This window comes from Bidens hawaiensis, unplaced genomic scaffold, assembly GCF_021521415.1.
Source record: "Bidens hawaiensis isolate Kalapana, Puna unplaced genomic scaffold, B.hawaiensis_p1.1 tig00000978_1, whole genome shotgun sequence".
NCBI lineage: Eukaryota > Viridiplantae > Streptophyta > Magnoliopsida > Asterales > Asteraceae > Bidens > Bidens hawaiensis.
The window spans coordinates 506,488-514,482 of NW_027491058.1; positions in this window are offsets into that span (position 1 = coordinate 506,488).

Below are 7,995 nucleotides of genomic sequence, written 5' to 3' on the forward strand. Positions count from 1 at the left end.
TTCAAATCTGGAATCACTCTACTGCTCACCATCACCAGATTTAGTTATCTTTAATTAGATCTGATCTGCTTTCCCATTTTCAGTTTTGCACTATTTGGATGCTTACAACGGGAAGCATTTGGTTTTGTAATCATAAGCCACAAATTTTATCCCACTTCCATTTCACACCCCATATGGATACTATTGGTGATTTGGTATACTTGAGATTATGAGGTTCCTGTTTTGTGACTTTGTCTATTGTTTGATTTCATACATACTTGGAATCATGATATGTTAGTAATATTATGTCTAATCTACCATTCGTATTATTTAAATTTAGGATTTGAGAGCTTCACTTGATGTTGGGAAGGAACTTGCTATTAGGCTTCTCAACATATCAACCATGAATTATGCATAATTTTGATAAAACGAACCTTTAACCTTACTCCCAAAAATGGCAAATGAAATAAAGTTCGTGTTCTCCCTTAAAATTCCTTTTTTACCTCACATGTATAGTTTACAGTTTGACCGGATGGGACAAATTTATAATGCTTGTAGGCGCTACTGCAAATGAGGCATTGATAAGGTTTCTTTTGATATGTACAAATTATATAAAAGCAATTACAAGTTTCTACATGAAGGTGCAATTTTTGTTCTTTTGTACTTGCAATTTACTGATTTTTTAAGGTTTTATTTCTTTATTTATTTACCTCGTATTTTATTCTTAGAGCAAGGGTTGATTCCAATTGACAAATGACACGCAGCTGAACAGGCAGGTTATTTCGTGTTCTTGCTGATGAAAAAACCTTTTTTTTCATCTCCAATTTCATAGTACTCTATGCTCCAATTGTGTTTATGTCATGTCTTTTACCAGGAAAAAGTGAAGATATGCAGAAACAACTTTATGGACTACTTTATTCAAATAGGCACAATTCTTAGAAACACATGACAAATTAACACCAACTACTTACTTCTCATGATATTTTAGGTGTGTTGTTATTTATGATCTTTCACTTCAATTAGTAAATAAATGTTGTTTTAATATTATGTAAAAATATGTAGACGGGTGACCCGACAAATTCCGGATGAGTGCCTATCCGAGCCTGCTAGAAGCCTCGGCTGTGGACTCTGTGTGCAACTTTTAACCGCTACCGATACGAGCACTCCCTATGGGTACTCGGTGCTCAGAACGCAGGCAAGTGAGTGCTTACCCGCTTTGATAAATCTGTTATAGTTATTATTATGTTGCCTTTCAAAATAAAAGATATCTTATTATGTTGTTCCATTATTAACTTTCTATGTTTAGGATGCGATTCACATTACAAACCCAGTTTGAGTTTTATTACAAACCGAGTTGCTCCATCAAGCTGAACTCAACCAGTTGCACCAAAAACAAGATTTGGCTTGTGGACTCGAAGGTAACGTAATCATAATTCTTTATTATGTTGTTTACGTTAATTTGTAAGGTTTGAATGTTTGATCGGTATATTCGTAAAAAAAGGTGTAAACGAAGTCATTAAGTGTATGATGGTGTTTATTCAAAAGTTTGAAAACTGTATCATTTAGGTTAAAATATTTTTGCGTTGGTGTTGCCAAGTCGTTTATGTCCCTATAGCCGTTTTTGTTGGGTTGCTACGATCTTGGTTGACTTTCCAGTGATAAGAGTTTTTGCAGCCTTAAAAATCCCGGCTTGCTAAAAGTTTTGTACTATTTGTTTTATGACTGTATAGAACAAGGCCCGTTTTTCTGAAAGTATTTGTGTGCTATTTGCAATATTGTTGTGGCCTTTTGTTGTTGGAGTTTTGTTACTATCCATGTTGGTCGGTCGTCTGCATCTTTTATCCTCGGAATTTTGTCTTTGTGTTTGTCAGAGAATTGAGCTTGTTCATGTTCGTTTGTGTTTGTTCTTTACTTTTGTAAACAAACGTAACCGGACGGTAACGAACACAAAACGATGGGTACATTTACATAAGAAGCATGACAAGTAATTACTAAAACATAACTAAATTAAATAAACCTTGATATATGTTTCATGAAATATGATTGATGATTTAATTTTTGTATGCCAGGTGAAGACATCCTACCAATGCAGTTAAAAGGTGTGTTTAACATCCTACCAATGCAGTTAAAAGGTGTGTTTAGGTGCATTGTGCATTTATATGGAAAAAATCTATACAGAAGGAAGTATATGAAAAAAGTTGAATTGTTGGTCAAGGGAGACTTTTTAGGGTCAACTATAATGGAGTCCGGCCTCCTTTCCCAAGGTACAACCTTATTAACAACACATATACAACCATACCAAAAATTACAGTACTCTTTCTATTGGTAACAGTTTAAGATTTTTAACTACACAACCAGCAACACCAACTGAAACACTAAGTAATCCAATCCTAAAAATGGCTAAAAACATCTTAATGCAGAAACTAAACTACAATGTTTACACATTTAATTTTATATAACAAATGGAACTTTCATTTGCAGACTATCCTAAAAAGAAGATGAAATCGGTCGAGACGTGAAGGATATGAAAAATCTTGTGTAAAAGACGACTCTCTTGAACGACATTGGGCAAACATCTACAACTTACTACATCAAATCATGCAAGTTTAGGCTCAAATAAGTGCCCTACCAAATTTTGCAAATGCGAATTTTGTAACCAATGTATATATAGTTTATAAACATCTACCGATGCCGTATGACCAAAATGTAACCACACGTGGATCCCATAATCCTAAATTATTTTGTGCATATTGAGATAAAAGTACATAATCTGGTATAGTTGCTTGATTTTGCTTTAATATCTAATATGTGGTAGTTTAAAACTTTGTGTCTTTGTTTATTGGCGTTGTAAACTGTCGCTCCTGCTGCATCGCGCGGGTTTTGTACTAGTATGTATATATATATATTAAAACTTGTTCTAAATCTAAGTATTAAGGTGTTTATAAATAAAATTTTGTTATGTATATATATGATTAAAATAAACTCTTTATATTATAAATATGTATTTTATGTATATTTAATTAACCTTTTTATACATACATATATTTATATATATATATACATATATATATATATTATATAAACATATATTTTTACGTAATAAATTTAGTTATAATGTTAAAATAGGTGTAAGGATTTAAAAGATCTATAAAATAATAAATATATTTATCAAAACAATAATGTTAATTAACCATCAAGTCTCAATTTTCTTTTAACCTGTCAATCTCTTATATTTGTTTTCGTATACACACACAAGATTTTTAATGAAGATATGGAAAAATACAAGTATTCTTGTTGATTGTTATGGAAATATAATTTATGTGTTATTTAATATGATTATTTTAAGTAAAAATTGATTAATTACACAAAAAAATATCAAAATAACGAAAATAAAGGGTGGCAGGGTCTCGCACCCGCAACCTGTCACCAGAATTCAACCACAGGTGCACCAGCCAACTGGTTATAACCCCGAATCAGTTAATTATAAACAAAAAAAAGTCCCAAATCGATCTCAAACCCTAGAATTAACAATCACGTTAATCGGTGATTTTTAATCTATTCAAGTTAGGGCTATTATAGACTGATTAGTGGCGATCAAAATACACTATCTAATTACCTCGTATACTATTGTATGATGGGTTAAAACTGACGAACAGAGGACGTCCAGAAACAAGGATGAACAGACTATCAAATGTTGATGAAAACTCAATTGGTTTGAGGGTTAAGGACGGCTAGGGTTAGGAGGTCATGACTAGAAGTTTAATTGAATTTATATGAATGTTTGCTTGTATTTCAAGTCCAAGATAATGTCTTCTGATGTTAAACTAAGGAAACGAATAATGTTTGATCGATTTACCAAATTGTCAGTGTTGGTATATATGATGAGAATATTCGATATACCATATCAATTTTGTGATAGAACGACGAATTGAACACAAAATAAAACCGGGTATTTGAATGATAATATGGATACAGGTTTGGGGCTGGTTGAACCAGATAGGGTTTTAATACTTTGATATAAATAATAATAATTAATTCAATTTGCACTTTAGCCCCTGCAGTTTGAAGATGTGAACATGAATGGGTAAAAGTTTAATTTAGGGTAAAAATTGCCAAAACTATAAGTTAATAATGTAAATTATATAAATAATTAAGAAATAATATATTAATAATTAATCTTCTCGATAAACGCGATAACTTTATTTAATAAAATAAGAACATCGAAACGGATCGGGTATTTAATAAAAATGTTAATTTGAAAAATTCGAGTTGTTACAGGTTAGGCGGCAGGGGCAGTGGTGGTTGTGGTGGTAGGGGCGGTGGTGGTGGGGGTGGTAGTGGTAGCATTGGTAGTGATGACGATGATAGGGTGGCAACGACGATGGTGGCGATCAAGTGGTGGTGATCAGGCAGCAACCGTACGGTGGTGGCGGTGATGGTCAGACGGTGCCGGTAACAATGATTGCGGCGGTTATTGCGATGATGGTGGTGGTAGTGCTAGTGGGGTGGTGATGGTGGCGGTCAGGTGTCGGTGGTGACGTTGGTTGTGGTGGTGGTTGTTGTTAGGTGGTGGTGTTATAGAGAAAGTAGGGTGAATGATGAATGAAATGAAAAAAAAAGAAGGGGGTGAGAAGAAATGGATTTGATGGAATGAGATTTCATGTGTAATGGATGATTACATTCCACTGAGCAACCAAACATCACTTTTTTCATTCCCACGCAATGAATCATTTCATTCTCTCTATCTGCATATCAAATGCTGCCTAAATCACGAGCCACAAGGATATCAAAGACAATTGGATCTTATTTGTGTATGATAGTTCATATGAAAAACATTATTCGGGAACACACGAGTATAAACTTTAAACACCGTGTATCATGATATATATATGGTGTTGAAAAAAATATTTTAGAGGATATGATTTTGTGTATCATTTATTTGGACAATTAAAAACACATGTTTAGCGGATACACAAATAAATACATATATAAAGTTGATGGGTTGGGCTAAACGTATCCCCTCTTGTATACTTGTCATACCCCCTTCCTTAGTGATGTGCTAAAAAGTCAAATAAAAATACGCTAAAACTAGACAATAAGTAATACTCTAGACTCTCAAACTAATAACCGGCAAGTGTACCGGTCGACTCTAGTATAGCTAAGCAAGTCCGGATATCGAACCCACGAGACTCTTTAAATTACGAAACTAGCAAATTTGACTCGACTAAAAGACATGACTATTTATTAATATTGTTTAAGGGGGATTTTAAACTAAATAATATTAAACTAAAAACTAAACCCTAATTAATTAAATAATAATAAAGTATAATGATTACTTAAACCCTAATTAATTAAAATATAATAAACTATTAAATTACTTAGATTAAGTCAGATGATGAAAGTAACGACCTAGGTTAGAATCCCCTAAGTTAAGGCTATCAATAAGCTGGGAAACTTAAGTTATGGAACTGAGATCGTAATATAAACCCGAACAGGACCCTTGAACCTCCAAGAAGACACCTATGAGTTTCTAACAACTTTTAAGACGCACCAGTTTTAAATATCAAACTTCCTTACAGTTATTTAATTAGTTATGCTTAAGTATATTCATCACGAAATCCTACCTTATAGTGCGGAAATCAAAGATAGCTAAGTAGACTCAATTGACTTAATAGACTAAGTTGACAATCAAACATAGACGAACTCCTTACGAAGAATTAAATCTAGCAATCCTGACTAACAAAGATCTATCAATAACCTATCACCTTACAGCTTTCTAGGCAAGCAGCTCACTTTTTTTTATATATTAGTTTTATTGTTTCTATTATCTTATTCGAATTCAATCACAAACTAGTCAAGAACACACAGTAAATGACCTAACAAAACCTTATCCTATGAAACAATCAACAAGGGCAATGTGAAACAATTAAACTAAGTAAATAAAACCAAGTAATCATACGCATCAATTTCATCAAACTCAACAATTTACTTAAAACATAAAACCCATAATGAAGAAAGCCCAATCAAAATCAAACCAAACAAAGGTTCATCACGACCTAGGTAGTTTATAAAGTTTATCCTAACATCGTGTAAACTAATTCAAACAAAGTAAATAAAACCGAAAACATGGTGAAAGTATGAGAAACGAAAAATCAAAGATGATAAAACCTGTAATATTCACTCGCGAACGTATGTCTCTTCACCAGATGTTCTCGTGCCCTCAAACCTGTCACGAAACTTGAATAATAGCTCTCGTATACTCCAAATTCGCTTGGTGGCAACAGGGTATTTTTCAGCTTAAGGTTAAGGGTGTCTTTATACTGAAAACAGGGCCCAACACTGAACAAAAACGAACTAATTCATCATCAGACACACCTAGGCGTCGTGTGGCCATGGTGTGCCCCCATGGTCGCGCAGAGCAGCGCATGGGGATTGGTAGGCCGGTTCGACCGGCCTGGTCTGACTGGTTCTCTTTCCGGTTCCTTCCTGACGCGTCTCGGCTTCTCGTATTGGCTTGTTTTGACTCGTTTTTCGCCCTTTTTGATAATGATTAACTCCCAAAGCCTACAAAACATAATATTGTTAGTAGTATACAGATCTTGACTAAAAACGAACAAAAACTAATTAAATATTAAATAAAATATACTGGGGAAATATATATATTTAGCATTATATCACCTAGACTTTCAGTTCCTTAAACAATCTTATTTGACATATTACTACTCTTTAACATTTTTAGTCATTTCAAGTCTCCATTAAAATATCAAGTTAAATGCTATAAAGTTTGTTTTTTTTATTTTTTTATTCATTTTCTATCTTTTTGTGTATATTGTTCTTTATAATAATAATAATAATAATAATAATAATAATAATAATATTTATTTGATTTATAAAATGTATTTTTAGATTAATGATATAACGTCTATATTAAAACGATAAAACATTTTGTTAATGTTTATCTTATCATATGCCTCACACTCAACAAAAAGATCATTTAAATATTTTTGACAGGTTCGAATGCATGAAATTAATGTCACATGAGAAGAGTACCAACTTGTTGATTAAGTCTTAATTTGTTTAATTTATTTTAATGATGAAAATAACGTGTTTTTTTTAAAGTAAGCGATCTCTAAAAATTATTGAAAAAGAAAAACACACCTTAAAAGTATTCAAACATTTATAGAAAAAAAATGTAGTTTCTTTTTAAATTGAAAAATGTTTTTTACATAAACAATTTTTGCTATTTAAAAAAAAATTATAATATGCAAAAAAAAAGGAAAAGAAAATGACAAAGAATAAATATAAAGGTTGTACGTTTAGTAAAAATGAAGGGGAGTGGGTACGTTTAGCAACACCCAAAGTTGATATTCAATTTGATTAGTGTATGATTCATTTAAAGAATAAATCTTGATTTGTTAAGTGATTAAAGTTCAGGGTTTTTTTTGTTAAGTTTTATATTAATATTTGTTTAGTAGGTAAGAATATTATGGATTATTCTAGACTACGTTTGTCTTGTTTTCCAAGTTAGGTTTGTCTTGGAGAGCAATTTTAGTAGGTCTATAAATAGGGTCTATATGATTAGTTTTATCAGAGAAAGTCAAGAGAGTCTTTTCTCCTTGTATGTCGTGAAGTTATGTTTGTTTGTTAAGTTCGTTTGGTTATATGAAAAGAGTCGAGGGTTGTCACCCAAATATCTCGTGTTCGTTTGTTTGATAAGCGCGTTTGATTTAAATGTTTTATCTGTCTGGGCTAATAATTGGTATCAGAGTTGCAGCTCGTATTCCCGTAAAAAAGCAAGAAAAAGATTTGTTGCACGAATTCTAATAGGGCAGAACCTATTAAATATTTGTTGGTCAAAAGAATTGCTATTTGTTTTGTTCTTTTATTTTTCGTGACTTCCAACTAAGGAAAACAAATCAAGTGTTGGAGCTGCCATATTTTTCTTTATTCGTTGGTTTTAGTGGCAAGGTGGTTATTCTTAAAAATCTTGGGTCAGCGCATATATATTATTTTTGT